Source organism: Colius striatus, chromosome 1, assembly GCF_028858725.1.
Source record: "Colius striatus isolate bColStr4 chromosome 1, bColStr4.1.hap1, whole genome shotgun sequence".
NCBI lineage: Eukaryota > Metazoa > Chordata > Aves > Coliiformes > Coliidae > Colius > Colius striatus.
In genome coordinates, this window is record NC_084759.1 from 102,800,207 (window position 1) to 102,822,199 (window position 21,993).

At 38.4% G+C, this 21,993-nt stretch overlaps 1 protein-coding gene across 7 annotated transcripts in view; it reads left to right on the forward strand.

Annotated features, from left to right (window-relative positions):
* Positions 1-21,993, forward strand: part of NRIP1 (nuclear receptor interacting protein 1) — a 77,997-nt gene that overhangs the window by 41,223 nt on the left and 14,781 nt on the right. The window contains exon 1 of one of the 7 annotated variants that reach the window (XM_062002583.1): positions 1,643-1,680. The exons of the other annotated variants lie outside the window; for them this stretch is intronic. The gene's annotated coding sequence lies outside the window, so the exon portion shown is untranslated. Of the gene's footprint in view, positions 1-1,642; positions 1,681-21,993 lie in introns of those variants that run through there. 7 annotated transcript variants of the gene reach the window in all.

Consider the following 21,993-nt stretch of genomic DNA (forward strand, 5'->3'; position numbering starts at 1 on the left):
GCAGCTCAAGGTCACACTAACCCGCCCTGTGACATTCAACAACACACACACACACAAAATTATGCGGTGAGACTGCTCCAGCATTCAACCAAACAACAACTTCCTCAGTTCCTCACTAAAGGAAGGGGTGTGTATATTTTGGTTTTTTGGTTGTCTTTTTTTATTATTTTTTTTTTCTTCGTAGATTTTTGCTGCAGGAAATAATCCAGGATTTCTGGTGTGTGTGATGACAAGGTCATTTCTTAATTAGAACACATGTAAAGAACAAAGCTAAATGGCTTCAAAACAGCTTTGTAGTTGATGGAGAGGATTTAAATTATTTAAAGAGATAGTCACCCAAGTATGATGGAAACTGAATTCTAAACACATTAACTCTTTCAGTACTTGATGGTTTCCATATGCTACTCAAAAGAAAATGTCAAACTTGATGAGCATTGCTGTAACTGCTGTTAAGTGAACATTTTTACATCAGTTTCTAGTTACGATTTTATTATGCTTTCTCTGATAAGAGTTATAAATGGATGATTTTTTGTTTAACAGTGAAATATTCTGCACTGGTTATAGATCAGGAGATAGGCATAGGAAATTGTTTCTTGGAGATCAGTGACTTAATTTCTACCACATTTCATATTTTGCTGAATGTATTAGCATAAATATACATATGTGTGTGTGAGTTTGTGTATGAATTACAGGGTAACTATACAGGTATTTTCAGAACTGCTGCTGGGAGAAATCTTGACTACTGTCCTCAGTACTCAACGTGATTTCAAGGCGTAAGAATATCAAAGAAGCTGGAGACCAAGGAATGGGGAATGAAAGGAGAGAATTGACATGAAAAATGGCAACTTTGCTTAGTTTGAAATGACTGTGAGCTGTCTGGAAAGACTAACTATAGGAGAATTTGAATTTCATTCCTCAGATTTGTTTGTTTATTTGACTCAAAGCACCTATATATAAAGGCATTAGTACAGCAGTCTTAACCATGGTTTGAGGTAATTACCCATCCTTTTAATCTTATCCTCCTGTTTTTCTATGGGTTTTTTCCTTGTTCTGTTTTCTAGACCTCTCATTCTGTAAATGCTTGGGGACTAGTAAGATGACCACTTTTCTGTGGTTGCCTTGGGCACACAGAGCCCTTGGGGCAGGGCTGACCCCTGTGGCTCTACTCCTCTGGCTGGGGAGGCTGACCCCAGCACCTACTGTACCCAGGGAGAAGCAGGATTTACTGGCATCTGTTGAGACCTGCCTTTTGGTACTAGCACTCAGTAACTTTCCAGGTCATCTGCTTAAGAAAATAGAGAAGGGGGGGTGTGTGTGTAGATAGGTAAAAATTGTTCACCAAAGGTGGGGAAGACAGGCCAAAACTTTGCTGGCAAGCTTAGGGCTACATGTATGCTCAGAAATGCTGCTGCATGATGCATCAAAACTGAAATGTGGAAAAATTTACTGAGAGTTTGTAACTTTTTGTTTCCGTTCTTGTTTAGTTCGATTTTATTTTCTTCCTTTTTTTTTTTTTTTTTCCCTGGGGTAAATCTCACTCAGCTGGAGCATGCAGCACAGCAAATGTCAAATGTCGTGGTGAAATTGGGTATGCTTACTAGAGAGAGCTTGTGTTGACTCCAAGGACCTCCTGTGAGAAAGGAGAATACTGCATTTGCCAGGATAAAGAGGGAAGATCAGGTAGTGTAACTTGTTTCTTCTTTGGGTTGCTTCTTTCTTTTTCTTCCCTGCTCTGTCTGGCTTGTGAGAAGAAAACGAAGGAGGGAGACAGGCTCCACACAAGAAAGATGGATAGGACGAAACTGATGTGCTTAGTGAAATCTGTATGTCCCTGCCCTTGCCTGGGGTGTATCGTGCCCTTAATATTATGAGAGACCTAAGCTCACCTGCTAGTAATTTCTAATTTACTGTCCTAATTCATCGATTTGTTATCACTAATTGTACTTCATTTACTTCTGTGTAGTTTCCAGTACCTAAAGGGTTGAAAGGTTGCTGTAATTGGCACCCGCAGCTGCTCTTTCTTTTGACAGGGGATAATTTTGCAGCCTATGCTTTGTGTGACAGCTGCCTAATTGGGCATTCTCCCCTTGTAGCAAGCCTGCCTCCTCCAGCCTCCCTGCTGACAAATGGTGGTGGATTATAGATGAGGACACGCTGACCCGTTCGACCTTGCTGAGACAGCGGGGAGGGGCCTCCTGCTACTTGAGGGAGGCTTTGGGTCATTTAAAGGACAAGGTCATGAGCCAGGTGGGGAAATGACATGATATCACATGACAATAGCCTGGTGACACGGTCAGTATGTCAAGGACAAACTCATCAGTATTGATTAATGCTGCTTTTTCCTAGTGTCTCTGTGAAGCCACTGATACTTAAAAAATATTTTGCTAATTTATTCTAGGTAAAGTGCCAAATATTATTTTTGAGGTTATTTTAGGGAGTATCTGTACAGTGTTCTTTTCTTAATACGATCACATGCAAAAGCAGTGTTGTTAAAACCCCACCGATGATAATTTATAGTGTCAGTCTTGATGGTTTTAGTAAAATGTACATCTGCATGACCTGGAAGAAAAATGCCAGGAAGGATACATGACGGGGCAGAACTTGAAGGGGAACAAATAATCGGTGCTTTCAAGTTTCAGTATTTCACTTTTCACTCCTCCTAGAAATGCACATATACAAATCTCTATGAAAATAGATGTATCCATGCATGTATGGCTGACTGGAATGTGGGAGAAGTGCTTAAATAAAGAGAACCAAAGAGAAAAGTTAAATATAATTTGAATGTTTAAAGAAAAAGTCTTGTATTAGCTCAAGGGTGATACAGTTAAGATAATGCCTTTCCTATTTTAAGAACTAGTACTGTATTCAGCTACGCCATGCAATAAAAACCTGTTAAGTGGGTTTTCGAAAACGTTGTGAACACAAGTGACAATATTTTGAGAGCATCTTCATGTTGCATTTCTATGCTAATAAACTTCAAGGTAAATGAACAGCTTGTTTGACATTTGCTATGTTAGACAATAATAAAACGCTTTCTTCTGGAGTAATTAGACTTGATAGATTGATTATGTTGAGAGGTAAAGATAAATATAATCAGAAAGAAAACTCTCTCAAAAGGAGTTATTGCCTGGTTTTGAACTTTTAATGCGGTCATTCTGATTTAGCCAATGCCTAAATGGTGTAGCACATGCGTGTGCAAGCACACACACTCAAATGTGCACGCGCCTACAGACATGCATGGCATGCACTGAGTTTCTGAAACAGCCCGTGAAGCTGGGAGGAGAGGAGCGTTCACCTAGGAGCAAGCGCGGTTCCTGTTTCTGTGAGGGCTGATTTGTTGTTGGAAGCTGTTGTGTCTGAACCTCGTCAGTTCACCAGGATGTAATTTTACTCCCCCGAGGTAAAAAGCCGTCAGTGGTAAAGTGTGATAAATTAGTTCACTCAAGTAGATGCGCGTGCGTGTGTACGTGTTTAATTCTGACCTTGCTGTGCATGTGTTTAGCTGCTCTCAGTGCCCGAGTCAAGCCTGGTGGAGGTTTAATCCCGTGCCCTTGTACACGTATACTTGATTAGTAGTTGTGGTTATCTCAGCAGAAGACATTCTGCCCTCCTTCTTGTATTGGTCGGGACCTGGGCATTGGGGAGTCAAGTCGAAGGAGAAAGAAAAGAGATTTTGCATTAGTATTCTATGAAAGCCTTACTGTCTGCAGAACAAATTGATTGCTACAGTGTACCTGTACTTGGCACCACTGCTGTGAAAGAAAGGTATGGTTGTAATCTGTTTTATTGTATTACATATTGTGACACTCCAGGAATGTTTAACATGCGGCTCTTCTGTGGCACATGCTGGAAGTCTAACTAAAGAAAAATTACGTGGATGAATGAAAAGTATGTGAGGCTGTCGCGTCGGCAGCTTTGTTTACTACAATGAACTAAGTAGCCCCTGCTAATGAGACAAATTTATTGTGTGTGCCAATAGCGACGTAAGGAGATGGATAACTGAGTTCTCTGTGTTATAGTTACTCCCATCTGTGTCAGTAGCTGCTACATACCTGCACAGATCCTAAGGAATTCTAATTAATGTTTTAAGGGGGTTTGGTTTAGGTTTTAGCAAAATGGCAAATGTGTAATATACTTCAATGTGGATGTGTTTGCCTCTTTAAATGAAAATCTGGTGGTTTTCCCTAGTTTTTAATCTGCTGCACTCATCCTACGTATTGGCGGAGGTGGGGTGTTATGTGAAGTGATTTATAAAAGTAGGGAAATCTTAGATGTGCTGCTGTGGTAAACAGAATGAGAACAAAGCTGAGAAAGTCATACAGGATTTGAGCCTTCATCTCTCCCTCCCTTCCCCTCCCCCCTCTCCAGTAATGTGTAAACATGCACCCATATTTTAATGAGAAAGCTAGGGCTCTTCGTTTCCTTAACCCAGTGACAGACTTTGCACAGTTGATTCTCTGGCTTTATAGATGCTTAGCTGATGTCAGTTGTGTGTTTGATGGGAAGTATGAAGCACTCCATTAATAAAATTCAGGCTGTTTCACAGTGAGCTATGCTTCCTTCTTCATACCACTGAAGTTATGTTGGTGATTATTTGGATGTTTACTTGTGGTCACTCCAAAACATCTGAAGTATCTGCTCTTGTCATGCAGACATTCCCAACTAATTACATTTAGGACAGGTGGCAGACTCCTCCTGGGCATTTAAATCTGCATGTAAAGCTAATCTCATAACTTGATGAGAAAATGAAAATCCATCTTTCCTGGTGTGTTATCACCATGCACAAGCCACAGAGGCATTTGCAAAATCCTCTCTCTACTCTTTGTACAGGCCAGGTGAACAAGTAAATGGGTTGCTTTAAGGAAATGAGGAACTTGGACAACGCTATGCGGTGAGGATCAGTCATGCACTGTAATAGTTACTTCTGTTATATGGCCTTGCTGACTTAAGATTAACACTTTATAGAGGTGCAATATATTTATATGAGTGTACCCTGGAGCTTACATTTTACGCCTTGCAAAGAGTGAAAATACAGCTTTATGCATGCAAGTTGTTGATCTTTGAGGTTGTTTGACAGCTAAGAAAATTTTTAAGAAGCCCAGAGAGGAAGGCTCTGTGATGTGACTGTACTCAAATGACTTTCATGATAACTAATTAGTCAAAACTTATTTATTCAAAGCAAATATTTTGTGAGTTATTCTTTCCCCTGGATTGGGTTTTTTTGGAAATACAAACACATGTTGTAATGATAACAGAAGTCAGTAAAAATAGTTGCACAATTTACACAGTAGATTGCAAGAGCAAGGTAGCTCACCATTTTTAACAAGACTTTGGAAGTTAATCTCAATAATACTGCAGAAATAGTTAAGTCTTATCTTAAAATTCTATATTGGCTTTCTGTAGATTTTAACTAGTTGGGGACAGGCAGTTCAGTTCTGAAGAAGATGTTAGATAAATACAGAGCAATACTGCATTTCAATGCAATTAAGTTTTGTTCATAAATAATTCAACCTATGACTTTAAATAAATGATTAGAGGAAAAGAAAATGATGTGATTAAGTCCAAGTCCTTGAAAACATTTTACTAGTCAGGATTGCTGTGACTACTTTGAGATTTTTTGGAATTTCTCTGTTGTAGACTCTGTTCTGGGAGATGGGGTGATTTGTTTGGGGTTTTTTTGGTTAACTGTTAGTGTATCAACAGAGGTAGGAGGTAGACTCTTTAGATCATAAAAGAGGACTGGTAAGTGTGTGGTTTTGATATCTTAGTTTTCCTAGTGCTGTGAAAGATACGAGCTTTTTATTTTTGTGTGGTTTCATTTTGCTTTCAAATGGAAAGTAGAGAGATATTTGCAGAAGTAAAACTTCTACTGCCAGCTTCATTCAGTGAAAATGTAAATGCCTGATAACACTAAAATCTTGGTGGGAATTTTGGAATGCAGCTCAGCCTGGACTGGAAAAATGTGATCAATGCAAGCAAACAAAACTCCCAATAAAATTACTAATATTTTTACAACATTCTTAGTTGACATTGGAGGCATGCAGTTGCTTCCAGCATTGTTGAACTGTATACCACCACCTTTCCTCTGTAAATATTTAGTCAAGTTTTCGGTAAGAGTTGGTACTCCAGCATATCATTGTTAGGCAGATTTTAGAGGTGAATTCCAGTTTAAGTACATTTTTGAAAGATAACTGTGCCCTGCTTGAGACTGTGAAATGCTTGTTCCTCATCTCCACCCCCTTTCCTTCTGTTATCATGCTTTACCATAGAGGAAAAGAGGAAGCGGAGGTGTTGCATAACTTCTCTAAGTAAATAGTGATGTGGGGTGTTTGGGTTGTGGGTTGTTTTGGGTTTTTTTTGATGCAGATATTCAAGGCAGACTTAACCAGTGTTGTAACTACTACATTCCAGGCAATTGTGTAATTACAGGGCTCCTGTACTGAACTGAGGCTGCTGCAAAACCTCTGGAGGAAATTATTTTGTGTATTGTCTTGGTAAGCTTTCCTTGAAAAACAAAAGCATTGCTGGTACTCTGTTGGGGTGACAGGGTAGATTTTATAAGTCTTGATGAAATAATCTCTAGCATCCTTTTTCTGATCACTGGACAAAGCATCTGCAACAGCAGATTTGAATGATTGAAATCTAGCTTCTGATAAAAACATGCTAAGTCTTCCTTGAGGAGGAAAATGTGTGAAGATAAGGAAGTGGAAAGCTGCACTTAAAAAGTTTTAATGTGTTTTTAAGATGTTTTTGTAAAATTGTAGAGAATTTTGGGACCAATTTTTGGTACTGGCACGATTGCCCGTTGCAATCATGGTAAATGATCTAGTGTTAAACAAGATTAATAATCTTCTTTGTCTAATCTGCTCTCCTGAAGCCAACTGAAAAACCTGGGGGGCTTGTTGAAAGTTCTGAATGCTGTTTTTTCCTTTGTTTAGATTTTTGCTTCTGCAATATCAACTATAGGTGGCACTGGCTGTTAGCATTTACAAGATTTGGGATATTTCTCCTCCCAGATTTCCATGTTTGTAAAGCCAATGGCAGCCACTGAGTCTATTTTCTTTTGCTTTGGCAAAGAGTACATGTGGCAGGTATCTGCAGATTCTAAGAATGAGCAAGTACAGGAACTGAATTATTCAGTGAATTTGGTCAATTTGAAAGCTTCCAGTTTCTGAAGCTGGAATTTGAGTTTGTGAGAATTCACCAGGAAAAATGTTGGTACAGAATATAATGATAATGCTTTTTGTCTGTGTTTAAGTGGGAGGCAAGCTGGTTTCTGTAGGCTTAGTTCTAGTTACTGTTGGAACTTGCAGAGGATGCTCAGTTAAGCTTGGTATAATGCAAAGTTCCAGAGTCTGGACATGGCAGAGCAGTTCAGCACATGCAAAAAAGCCATCCATCTCGATTCATTTGCTACTGAAGCATCAGTCACCTTTCCTCCATATCTCTGCTTCTAGCATGAACTGGTGGAGTTTTGTTTATATACTGGTGTATGTATGGATGAATACAAACCCTGTTTTCTAGTCCATCTGAGGAATCCAAAGCTGTGACTGTATTGCAGCTGAATTAAAGCAGTAAATGCAGGTTTTGACAGCTTTCTAAATCAAGGAAATAAAAATGGACCTGTTTAGGAAGAAAGTGCTCAGATATCTGTATACACGTTTATACATACTTCACTACGAAAGATCCTTACTTGAAGTTAAAACGGACTTTATTGCTCTTGATTAGGAAAGAGACTGAATGTAGGCAGCCGCTTAGAAGAGCCACTGTTGCAAAACTAGTATCTGCTACTGCTGTGCAGTGGTCCCTCCAGCTCCAATCAACTAAATAATGCTTGCCCAGCTCATTAAGACTGTTTCAGCATGACAGATCTCTGAGTAGTAGGAAAAGTTAGTGGAATTATGTTATTAATCCTAATGCCATCGTTCATATTTTCATTTCACTACTGATACAGTTGTTTTCTTGTAGAAAATATCAAAAAACCTGTGTTGACTGTGCTTGACTGACATGTCTCCCGATAAGGGTGATGGCACTGCTGGTAATTTTTCTTGTTCTGAAAGAGAAAGGCATTTACTGTGATGTAGAAGTCCTTTAGTGATCCCTGTTTTGTTGGTTTTTTTTTTTTTTTTAAAGTTTAATGTAGCCAATGGTTGTCTTGTTTTACCAGTAGCAGAAGAAAAATAACTAAACCACAAAAACCCCACCCATAAACTGGAGAGGCAGAATATCTCATAATTTAAGGGCCAAACTGAGATTTAGAAAAATCTTTCAACCTTTGCTACAGATGTGAAATTCATGTGACTTGGACTAGTTGCTTAATACTTCCCTTGTGCTTGCTGTTCCTCATGTGTAAAGTGGGAGTACTCCAAAAGACTGCTGTGATACATTCATTGATGTTTGTCAAATGTTCTGTTTTGTTCAAAGGTGGAATAACTTTTCTTTTCTTAAAATTTTGACAGTGCTGAGTAGCCTCCAATGTGATTTAGACCCATATAGTGCATGTAATGAAAGGTCCTGGTAAACAACAGAGGACTGAAATTACTATGATCAGTCTGTAAAGAGCAGCAGCCATCTAACATCAGATATTTAGATGTCAGATGGAAATAGATCTTCAGTAACTGAAATGCCTCTTATTTGCCATTAGTTTGTTTGTGGATAGCTTTTTTTATGACCTCACTTTATGTATAAGTAACATGGAATTGAATTCTGTAGTTCAGTTCAAAATACTTAGGGATTTTCTTTTTCAGAGTCATATAGTAGCTGGATAGCTTATGAAAACCCCTCTGTAATTAGGAATGTTGCCTGCTCTCTAAAGTTCGGTGGTGGAGTATATTGAGAGGTTTTTTTAATTATGAAGTTCTTATGATTATGGTTGCATGTTGCATCAAAGAATTACAGGATGGTTGTTAACTTCGGAGACCTTCTTCTCAGCTTTTCTACCAGTGACTATCATTTTAACAAAGAAAATAATTTCATGGAAGGGTAGTTCAGATGCATGGTTTTTGTAATTTGCAAGTGTGGACTCTTGCATGTAGTTACAGCAGACAGGAGTGCAGTCAGCTGAGGAAAGCACTTCTTACCAACAGTTCCCTGCTACTAAGAGTCTTTCTTCTGTTCTCCACAATTTAGGTCGTGATGTTAAGGGGTTGTGGTAGCATTTGACTAGTTATGATGGAGTACAAACCATTTTGAAATGAAAAATGACTGGATGAGCTTTACTGTACAAAAATTCAACTCTTAATCAAATTTACCAATTGAACAAAGAGAAATGTTTAACAAGAGAGGCTTTAGTGGCAGTATCTAGAGATTGACAAAGATTTTGCTTACATATCTATCCATATGAAACAGTCTGAGTTTTCTGGATGTGCCTTAGGGAAACTGTCATACTTTTGCCTTTCTTGTGATTGATAACTGGGGAAGAGCAATTTGCTTTAAAGTAAGGTTACAGGAACTTGTGGAAAACTCAAGGAAGATGTTTTCTGTTATAATGTTTAGAAATATTATCAAAAAGGAGGCTGTTGTTATACCACTGCCTTTGGTCATTCATGTCTTATCAGGCAGCTGACAAAAAAATTAACATTCAATGCACACTTTTTTCTCATATTTAAAAGTGAATTATAAGAACAGTTTAGTCAATTCATTTTCATTTTGGAATTTTAACTCCCATCCTCCAATGTAAGTTGAGTTTTTGGCCTGAATGCTTGATGGATAAGGAGTAACTCATTGATATTTTCTTTTTCTCCTGGCTTCTCTCCTGGCCCTTTCGTTACAACAGATTATAGAGACAAGGTGTTTTAGGTCTTCCAGTCTTCCCTCTTGTTCCATTGATTAAGATCCCAGTAAAAGTAATGTAAACCCCTGAAGATTTTAGCTTCTCACACATCTGCATTGTAACATGACAATTATTGTGGTTCAGTGGAAATACTTCCTCTATAGTAAAGAAATACAGCTTATGTTTTTAGGAACCATACTACCTAGAATTTCACTTCTAGCTTTGTATTTTGATGAAGCAGATTTCTTATATCCTTTTACAGTGTGCAGCAGCCTGCATAGCATAATCTTGTTTCTGCTCTTTTTTTTTTCTCTTACACTTTGGGACTTCAAGCTTGTGAGACTGTCCCAGGCGGCTTGAATAGCCTCACTGTCTTCACCTACTATTGACGGTTTTTTCCCCTGAAACCTAGCTTCTCTCTATAACTCTTTCTCTCTGCTTAGTTGTCCCTCTATCTTATCTGAGTTTGTAAGCGCTTCGAGGTTTTAACCTGAATTTACAGGAGTATAAAATGTTTTACAATAGTAATGATGCCATGCAGTGTTTTTCAGCAAATGTCAAGTGCAGACAGACTTGCCCTCATAAAACTGGCAGCATATAAAGAAGGCAGGTGGAATTTGTATCCCAGCAGGTTATTCTTGGTAAGCGACTGTTCACCTTCAGCAGTGCTACAAGCACCCTCTGGATTACGTGATTTAGTAGAGAGACACCAAAGGGACTTTGGAAAGAAGGGTTAAGTTTCATTTGCAGTAAAACTGAAATCAAAGGTAGGCTCAATAAATCAAATTCCTCTGACTTGAGAAGTAGGTGGAGAAATTATGTTTAAAAGACTGGAGAACTTGCAGAATTAAGTCTCCTGTTTGGACTCAGAAGGTTATTTCATTAAGGAAGCCAAGACAGGGAAAGTGTCTGTTATTTCATTGAAAGAGGTCTGGCTTTATGTTTAACCAGTCCCTGGGACAGATACAAGTCCCTTGTTCGTGTTCTCTTTGTCACCATTTGCTGTCATAATTAAAAAAAAAAAAAAAAAAGCTAACTGTTTCAGAGCAACAACGTTTTTCCGAGGAGTTTCCTTTTCCTGCTTTGGTCTTTCTGGTCTTTCATCCACCTGCACAGTCTGAAATGAAAACAGATTGCGATAGAGTGGGGATATTGTCATTGTACCAGCCAAGGAAAGGAGAGAGCTTTCAGTAGATTTTTAACAGAGCTCAAGAGTAGGAGAGCCCTCTGATACTATACTTCAATTCGTCTACATTCAATTTTAGTCCTTCTGTACCTTTTTCTTCGTATCTGTAATATTTATGTTCTCTTGGTCATTTGGTGTGTATCGCTCTTTCCTTCCCCTCCAATCATCTGTTGCAAAACAAAGGTGTTGGGTAAAAACTGTGTTATTAGAGGAACATGTATTGTTGTGCTGCAAAACCAATATATGCTTTTTTTTTTTTCTTTTGTAAGAGGAAGGGAAAGCTTCCTAGAGGCTAGTGTTGCTCTAGGGCTTCGTTTAATTGTTGTTGAGCTGCACCAGTATTACTCACCATTCCACAGGTGCGGATGTATTTATTTTAAACTTACAGTGGTATAGACTATGATGAGGTAAAGGAAACAAACAGTACAGTGTACATCTGTGAGGAAAGGAAGTAAGATACATCATTTGTATTTTAGGTTGTGGTTTTGCAGGAGATACTTTGGTGGATTTAGATTAATTTTTACTGTGATGATTTACTATTGGAGGAGAAGAAGAAATAGCCTCCAGAGTGTAGATGAGCTTTGTCTGGTGAGCAGTGCAGAAGCGTAATGGAATTTCTTATGTGAGAGGTGCCTGAGTATTACAGTAAAAACAAGTGTTTGTGGAAACAAAAGGATAAAGAAGAAGGATGCAATAAGTGATTAGGCTATGTGGGTAGAAATGAAAGAGTAATTAACGTCTGTAGAACTCAGATGAGAAACTTTAAACTTAATCTAGAGCAAGAGAAAAACAATTGAAAATTTAAAGGATTATATGGTTGGAGTGTCTTGAGGGAAAAGATCTCAATAACAGCTGTCTTGTGTAGTGTGGAAGGATTGTTGGATGTCGGTAATGTTACAGAAGTGTGGAATGCATAAGCAAGGATCTGAGAGAAGACTAAATGAGAGTAACTGAAGGATAACAGTGGGAGGAGACGTTTTAGAAAAGCAGAATGCAATGTCAAGGGTATGTTTGAAGTTGGTGTGGGGTTTGTTTCGGGTTTTTTAGTTTTGTGGGGTTCAAGTTATGATGGTTAAATGGATCATGGGAGTGTCAGAATAAAGATAATCATCTGATGACCATGATTAAAAAAAAAAAATTAAAAAAATCAGGAGACCTATTGCCTCCCTCCTGGCATGTTTAGCAGCTTACTCAAACTAGTTTTGCTGGTCAATTATGATACTGTCACAAACTGACCACAAGTGTAACCATCTTCAGGGGAGGACAGACTCCCTTTCATGCTCTAGTACTGAAATAACAGAATGATTTTTCTGTTATAGTAGAAATTAATTTGTTTTCCACCATACATTTCTGCATCCTGATTTTCACTCTGCCAAAAAATAAATCGGGATAAGCAGATTTGCAAAGATCCAACATTGACATTTGAAAGGTATGAGATTCTCCCCCTGAATTTGGAAAGATGTCTATTAACCTGTTTTGTCAACCCAGGCATGGAGTGGTAGCTTCATCTAATTTACACTAGCTTTGGTCCTTAACCCTCTTAAAAGCTCTATTTGGCTTGTATTTCCTTGTCCAGTGTGATTCACTTACCCATTAATTTGGTATTTGTGACTCATCTTGTGGTTCTGTAAGGTTCTGCAGGTACATATGAGCCTGGACTGCTTTTGAGTAAAATCACATTAATGTGGTCTTCAGGGAAGTGTTTTTGGTATTCTTCACTGGTGAAGCTTAGCAACAGGGGTTGAATGAAAAGCTGTTTCTTTAGCTTTGACGGGATCCTTATAAGGACTCTAAAAAAGACAGGGAAAAAAAAAAGCGTAGTTTAGCAAGAATACAGGCAATCGATGAAACTTCAGGACATTGATGATACCTTACGATATATTGATTCAGAAAACACTGGAGTTACTTATTGACAGTATATTGAGCTGGGAAATTACTCTTCCAGATAAATAAGAGAAATATGGCTTAATATAAGCAAACTATGTGGGTTGTGACATGTAAGCCATGTTCAGATCTCATGGTAGATGAAGATGGAAATAATACCTAGTCTGATCAGCTGGATTGATAACAGTTGTGGTTATGGATAATACCTCTCAGGTAATGACTTTATGCTACATGATGAATAGTTCAAGCCACGTTAGTTTCACATATTTGTTTGGTAGATTCATGACTTTTAGGTCTTTTGCATTATGAGAGTCTTCTTCTCTCCATGTTTTATCAGTAGGCACTAGGTGAACAGATTAAAAACATAATTACAACTTAGATATTTCTGTGGGTTCCACTCCAGAGCTGAGACAAGATTTGCAGAGGGAAATTGGCCACCTGCCTATCACTGCTTTTCATTGTTACCACCAGCCAATTTTGTTAGATGATGGATCAGTATCAGACTTCCAGCATGTGAGAGAGACAGATCACCTGCTATGGTTGGTGCATGTTGAAGAACTTTAGGAATGGGAAAGCTGGAGTAACTGGTCTTGCACATCTTGTTTGGAAAAGGATATCCTATGCTGTGTGCTGGAAAATAGAAGAACATTCAAATTTTGAAGGTGAACCAGTTTGCTTAGTCATGATACTTAAACCAGTGATGTATTACTATTTTTCAGTATGGTAGATGTCCATCTATTGTGCACCTAAGTCTTCAGTGTGTTGCATCAATTAAATACCTCTGTCATGCACAAATCTGCATGTATGAATAATTTTATCTTTTTTTTTGTCTTACTGTATTCCATAGATGTACTTAGATTAGGAAAAACTGGTAAGTTAGAAAAACAATATTAAGAGGGGGAGAGGACTAGGTGAGCTCTAAAGGTCCCTTCCAACCCTTACCATTCTGTGATTCTAAAAAAAAAATCCTATTAAACTATTCATCAGTGTGATATTTAAACTTTTAAAAAATGTTTATTTGATGTTTCATACCTGTGATTATAACAATGGACAATATCTTTTTTTTTTTTTTTCCTTTTTTAAAAGAGTGAAATAGTTACTTTACAGAACTGGGCATTGGCAACCATCCAGTGGGTCAAGACAATCCACGGTTGTGGATTATTTGACTACTAAATTGACTAGAAGTACTCTCTTTGTGCTAGCTGTTACATTAATTTGTGTTGCTATATTGGTTAGGCATTTATTGCAGTTTGTCATCGTCCCATTGAAGTGGTCCCATTTCATTCCATTTGAAGTGTTTCATGTTAGGGTTTCTGTACAAAGAGTTTTGGCCCTGCCTGTTCAAGCTCTCCAAAGAGGCATGCCATAGAGTTTCTCCATTGTGTCACAGTAAGAAAAAGACCAAAACTGCCACTGGGCACTGATAGCAGCATGCCACATCTCCACTGCTTGAAAAGAAGAGGATTTGGTTAAAAATTCTGATCTATCAGAAACCTCTTGCTCCTGCAGGTTATGTGTGAATTTTTATTTAATAGGAAAAAAAACCCAAACCAACCCAGCTGCTGTTGACTTCTTTTATTAAAGGTTTGCTTATGATGATTAAAGAAAGGTTTTTTTATAGTGTAAGCATGAGAGAAGGCCTAATGTGATACTGAATGAACAGTTGTTTACTATACTATAAATCAAAGTAAAAACTTTTTAATACATTCAAATTTTCATGTGTTAAGTAAGTTACAACTTCAGATACACTTTCTTTAGAGCTTGAAGTGTTGGGTTGCTGTACTGCAATTATGGTAATGTGTATCCTAGAATGTGTTTGCCTGTGAACTATCTTATGTACACATTTTCACAGAATCTTAAGGGTTGGAAGGGAGCTTGAAAGATCATCTAGTCCAGCCCCCCTGCCACAGCAGCACCACCTAGAGTAGGTCACACAGGAACTCGTCCAGGTGGGTTTTGAATGTCCCTGGAGGAAACTCCACAACCCACCTGGGTTGCCCATTCTATTGCTCTGTCACCCTCACAGTGAAGTTTTTCCTTATGTTTCTTTCATGTATGTTTGGTTCTCAGAGGATTTGTTTGTGAATGTTGAGTAAACCTCTGTTGTGTTCTTTTAATCTTGAACCATAATAATGGACTGATTATTTTTTTTCACTTTTATTTTTGCTTCCTAACACTTCAGTGCAGTGAGAAGCTCTATCAGCCTTTCACAAAGTAGGGAAAAAAAACCCCAAACACAAACCTCTCCTTTTTCCCTGTTTTGCTGAAAGGAATTAGAAAAGGAGAGTCTAAGAAGACCAGAATTTTATTGCCTTGAGGTTTACAATTTGATTTGATCTTAAATCAATGACTGTTTTAAGATTTGATGAATCACTCTCAGGCCTAAAAACACATCTACTGGTGGGCTGAGAAGCTTGCATCGCAGGCTTCAAGAGCAATTCGTATCCATCTCTAGTAGCTCAGGCAATACTATGGCATAAAAGGCTGACAATCTAATTCTTGTGAAGGATTTTTTCAAAAAGAAGACAACTGGACTGTGTTTGGTTGGAGTGTTTTTTTTGTCTTTTTCATGTAAGGCCTCTTCATTAGGAGCCAAACCAACCCAATCACATTGGTAGAGTGCTGCAAATATAATACCCACACAAAAATCAAATGGACAAAAATCAGTAAATGAATGTTGAAGCACAGCAGAAACAAGATTCAGGAGAATGGGTGGTGGTATGAAGGTTTTACTGGCAATGTCTGAGATACCCACATATAAGTGAGTTACACAGGTCACCCCAAATGAGTTCCAATAAAAGCTTTATACCAGCACGAATAGTCCTATTTATAGACATAGCTTTCTGTCTAAATATAAACTGCTCCCAGTCATGTCTAGACTAACATAAGAGCTGTGCTGGTGTTGAAAGTGGAGGTTCAGAAGTAACAGTACAGGCCACACTATTATTTATATTACTACTTATTCCAATAAGCATCTGAACTTTGTGGCAGCAGTACACCTTTGAGTGTCATATGACGTTGTGTCGCCCAAGACACTTTTTCTTCCTCTTGTTTAAGTGTCAGAAAGTATGTCTGGTGGACATGACCTGTAAGCCGAATAACCTTCAACATGTGTTTAAAGCTTTGAGACTGTATTGGTGGGTGGATGGATGGAAGATGAGTAAATGATTTTCATTGCTAATGATTTTCAGCAGCTGAGTTTTTTAATGAGTCTTTCAACTGTTGCCACTGTGTTTAATCTGCTCGCTCACTCAGTGTTCAGCATTAGAGAAGCTTTCTAGGAGGCAAATGTCCTGATTACTGAAGAGGTTAGTCTGATTGTGTTCTGTACAGACCTTGGGTTAAGAGTTAGTTTGTTGTTTGGTTTGTTGTTTTGGGTTTTGGTTTTTTTTTTTTTTTAATTGAGAAATATATGCTGTGCACACAGATAATTAGGATAGATGAGTGAGTGTTGTGCTTGGAAGTACACATCCAAATATACAATTGCTATATTAAGATAAGTAACTTGGACTGCCTGATGTGATAAACTGAGGTCCTGATTCTCTAGCAGTGGTCTGGCTGTCATGTCTTTAAATTTGTGAGTGGATTCTCCTTTTGAATTTGTGATTTAATATACATCAGCACATAACTGAATAGAATAAAAAAGATGGCAAAAAGTATCTTCCTCTCCTTTAACATGAATTCTTTCTTAGTATACTTGATACATTCCCTAACTTCTCTTGTCAAACTGAGTAATTACAGGGCAGCAATTCTTAAATGTGGGGCATGCTGAAAACATGTACCAATGTGAAGAAAATGTAGTGTAGTGGTATTTCTGATAAGTGTACTGAAAAAAAATAATCCAGGAGCTTTGATTAAATGCCAGCTCTTACATCAGTTCTCTTTGTAATCTTTCTCACTGATCTGTGACCTTGACCTTGTGTTTGTGTTTGTATGTCAAATCTATTTTAGGGATGGACAAACTAAGTTCAATTTAATAGGATTTATACTCCAACTTCACAGGGTACCTTGATAAAATACAAAAATTAGAATTTTTAATAAATTATTCCATTTCCAGTAATCTTTTTAGATTTCAAAGGGCTCAAATATGTCATATATTATTATTATTTAAAATTCTATTTAGGAGATGCTTCTTAAAGACATTATCTTACTGTTGAACTGTTCTAAATTCAGCACAGATGTTCCACCTGGAGAATCTCACTGGTTGCAATGCTTTCTTTTGGTTTAAATGTGATTCAGCACTGAAGGGAGTAGTCCCTCCTCTTTGTCATTCTCCATGTAACTCTTGTAGTTATGCATTCCCACTATGGAGGACTGTGAAACAACCACTTGGCTATGTCTTTGGGGTTTCCTTTACCAGCGATGAGGTCTTTTAGACCAACTTGCCTTGTAGGGGCTTTCTATAGGAATTCCAGTGCTGATGCGGGGTAGGTAGCAGACATAAACAGCTGCAGCTACATAGACCAAGAGAAGACTACATATTTTGACAGCAGTTTCACAACTTAGATCAGGCAAAGAAATTATTGCAAATGATGCCTTTATATACGTTTAAATATGTAGCTTTTGAACTAGTTTGTTTTATGCGCTACTAGCATTGTTCTTCATGGTGACTGAGATGACTTTTTTTTTCCCTCAAGATCAAGGTGCAGCTCATTAGCAGCCAGTTAGGCTCTGATGTGCTGGTACTGCCTGTGTTCAGCAGGCCTCTGGAGCACAGGCTTAATTTTAGACATATGCTAACATATGGCAGAGAAGTTGGTTAGTGTAACTGACACTTTAGGCGTATGGCTTTATAAAGGCTTAGTGAAGTTGTTGGTTTGACAGACACTATGAAAGGTTGGTCCCAAGTTAGCTAATACTTACGTGCAAGTATTGAGTAACACCTGTTTCAACTTCCCTGACATTAATGGAACAAGCAGTAACAATAAATATTCTTATCATAGAATCACAGAATGGTAGGGGTTGGAAGGGACCTTTAGAGATCATCTAGCCCAATCCCTCAGCTAAAGCAGGTCCAGCTAGATCAGGTAACACAGGAATACATCCAGGCAGGTTTTGAAGACCTCCAGAGAGACTCCACACCATCACAGTAAAATGGGGCTCCATCACCATCACCATAAAATAGTTTTTCCTTATGTTTAAATGGAACTTTTTGTGTTCCTGCTTCTTTCCATTACCCCGTCTCTAGATACAACAGAAAGAAGTGATGCCCTAATCTCCTGACATCTATTTAGGTATTTGTAAATATGAGATTCCCCCCTATAGCCTCCTCTTATCTTTTCTTGGTATTTTGCAATTATTTCCTTCATTCAGCACTTGTGAAAACAAACGTAAGAGCTCTTCTCCACAACTTTGTGATGACATAATATCTTTATTCTAAAAATGCTTGTCATTTATATCAACATAATTTGAGAAATTACTTGCAAGTGTATACCCTTATATTGAGGGGTAGTTAAACACTTCCTAGTCAACCATTTGCTGTCTCCACTGTGGCTTTTTTTTCATCAGTTTTGAGCTAAGTTAATATTTTAATTATTCTTATTTGACTCAACCCTATCCACGAGTTGCAGTCCCAATTCCTAATGCTTGAGAGTAATTATCTCTGTTATATACCTATATGACTTAAAAGGCTTGTAGTATTAGGTATTTGTTCTGAATGTTTTCAGATTAACTGGTATAGGGACATTTCTGTGTCATTCTTTTCAGGGTGGTGTTAGCCTCTTCTCTCCAGGTTTTGCTTAAGTTAATTTTCTTACGTTATGTCTTTAATTCCCATTGTTTCAGTTGCTGCTTTGGAGGGGAAAAGGAAAAAATAATCAATTTTTTATTGTCTCTGAAATTGTAGAGACCTTCTTGATAGTGTATATTTTTATTTCCCATGTAATAGGTGTTGTGTGGGCCTTTTTGTGTCTGTAGCCTTTAGAAACATTATCTACAGTAAGCTAAAGTCACCCAAAAAGAACCCACAAACAGATCATGTATCCACATATTTAATGTGAATTCATGACATTTTACGTATGATTGAATATAATGCAACTGTGATCCTATGTTTCATCTTGCTGTGGAATTACTGTGTATTTGTTTTCAGTTAGCTGAAACCTGTTCTGTTGAGAAATCTACAAAGTGACTCTCATTCATAGCTAACCATGAGATGGAACAAACTGCTGTCAATAAATGCTATGCATTACTTTGTAGTGCTTTGGTACAGTTTGGCCTCTGTGAAACAAATTCTTAAATAATGTAAAGTGACTGATCATATGACAAATCACCTAACACATACAGTTACTTGAGCAAATTTAACACACACACAATTTTATTGTAGTGCTGTCGATAAATGCCTGTATCTTTAGATCCCTCCAACAAGCAGAAGGTCAGAGTTGTGTGGAAATGCATTATCAGCATGCATTGATCGTAACTCAAAAACATGATTGTCCAGAAGAGGACATTGATTTCTTCACTGTGTATTAATCAAGTGTCATTCTTGGGGAGCTGACATAGAGTTAAATGTATAATCAGTGATTTGTTTTTGTAGATGTTGGAGGGAATGGGAATCTGGTTGTTAGCTTCGTCTTAATTGCTTATTTATCGACAAGTGGTTTAGAAAGATTGGGAAGATGCATCCTCTGACCATTCTATTGTACCTACCAATACATTATCCACCTCTCCTGAAAAGAGATCTTTTTATATATTTTGTGCCTTTTTGCTCTTGGTCTCTTGAATAAGAAGACTATTAACCAAAAATCTTTCTGTTCACTGTATTTCTGATCTTCTGATCTTCTGATCTTTCTGACTCGTGGGGCAGTTTTAAATGTTAAAATACTTGATTCCTTCACAGGTGGCGTTCATAGGTTGAATATCTTTTCCTCCTTATACTTCAACTAGCAAGGATTTGAAGTCCATGTCCGAGTATTAGCAGATTCTGGTAAAAAAAATTTACTGAAAGATGCCCTTCACAGTAAATGTTATAGAAAAAAATAGAAATATTCCTCCAGTAGTAAATACAAATATTTGTGTGTGAGTTTGTGCTAAGGATTTGACTGAAATTTCTGCGAACCACTCTCGTTACATGTGTAAATCATAAGTTATATTAACAGGATGGAGTTTTTCACATGTAAAAGTTGTTATTTTTTGTGATGCTTGACTCTTAGGCCAAGAAATACTCATTGAAGGTAGACTAACATTATCTACTGTTTAAAAAGTGCTAAAAGTATGAAAAATGGTCACACTTGTGATTTATCTCTGAACTTAGTAGATCTTCTTAGCAGGAGGTTTTGACTTGCAGGCAAGATTTGGATTAAGCTGTGTACAGTGCTTGAGTGCACTTGTAAACCTCCAGAGCTGCTACAAAGGCTTTCACAAACTCAACATTTGTGGTATTTGTGTCCCCCATTCCCATCCCCATACTGTTTACAGCTCCTTTGGGAGTTTGTTGAGTTTTTTGGTTGTTGATGGGCGAGGGAGATTTTTGTTGCTTGAGTGAGGGTTTGGGGTTTTTTTTAAGTTATATTTTTCCCCTCCTTACTGGTAAATTTATGAAGTAAGCTTCAAAAACATAAGCCATGTGTAAGTTAAGCAGAAATGTCTGCCTGCAGCCTTGTGTAAGTTGTGCACTGCTTTCTGAAATAGGTAGCAGAGATGTGTTGAGTGCCAGCATGTGATGAGACCAGTGCTATGTCTCTGGCACCTGAGCTGTCTTGGCTTTCTCCTGTACCCATCAGTCTGCAGTCCAGACATACTTATTTCTCTGAGCACTGCCACACTCAGATTGCTGCCGTTTGTGCTTGTACTATTCCTCTTGGAGGACAGCTGTGTGTCAGAGCTAGGTGGGTGTTTCTTTGCAAACGTGCTTCTCCAGACTTGGCAAAAAGCTGGGGTCTAGCCAGCACTGTTCAGACTTTTGATCTTTCACATGAAAATGCTTTGCTGACGAGTTTGAGGCATTCTGACTGCTGTGTGTCTCCTTGCTTGGGCACAGACGTGCACAGCCTGCCTTGTCACCTCCCTGAAAGGCTCTCTGCATATATATGAAAATCTCTCTGACATTTCCACACCTCATTTAAGCAGACAGTGGAAATGTTATATTCCCTCTTGATGTACATTACGTATCATCCCAAAGATCCTTGTTGCTGTGAGGTGGTACTGCATGGTCTGAGTGAGTCACAGATTCCCGGACTCTAGAGAATCCCATGTGAAATCTGAGGAGCAGAGGGACACTGAGATATGAAGTGTATGAATCCTGCTTTCCACACTCCAGAGGGAATATGTAGGAACTGAGTCTCCTTCTTATGTGCCTCTGAGGCCACAATTAACAGCGACAGTAATTAGCATTTACACTTTATCAGTCTCTTAAAAGACAAAGTAGATGTAAATACTGCTTACTGCCAGGATAGTTTGTGGTTTTTTTCCCTGCTCAGTTGTCGATTCACTTAACATTTCAGTCCAGTGGTCTGTCAAACTATATTCTCGCAGGAAAAAAACTGCTTTTTGTTTCTGCTGTGATGTTGGTTCTGTGTTCCTGACAAGTTTGTGACTTAAAATTTCTCAGTTATTCAGTGTCATAAAATGGTAGATTTTGCATCTCTCAAATATATTGCATCAGCTGTTACAGAATTGGTTTTCTGCAGTATTTTTCAAAATCCTGCCATTTAAGCTGCTAAAATCATTGGGAGCTTTTGATTGGGCTGGTTTCTGTCTGTTCCCTTCCACTCACTCCCTTCCCGCTCACCCAATACTGAAAAAAAACAACGTCCCTTTCTGTTTTCTAGAATTTCTCTTGAAAGTAAGGCAAGACCCATGTTTGACAGTACCCTAGGGAAAAGGCGTTTCCACGTTGTATACTTGTAGACAATTTAGCTGTGGCTGTTGCTCCCCCTTCCACTATCCAAAGAGGGTATTTCGTACAGCAATCAAGGCTGCGGTGTGGGGCAGGTGGCAGGGCCGCGCAAGCCTGGAGGGAACACCCTTGCCTAGCTTGGGGGACGCCATCTCTGTGACAGGGTCAGGGCCCTGGAAGCCCCTCCAGAATTCCTGGCAGCAGTGGGGGCTGCTGCTGCAACATGATTCCTCATGTGCCCTCTCCTGACTGAGCTGTTTAAAAGTGATAGGCTAGAGCCTCTCCATGTTTACAATGTCTTTAGGAGTCAGTAGGCCT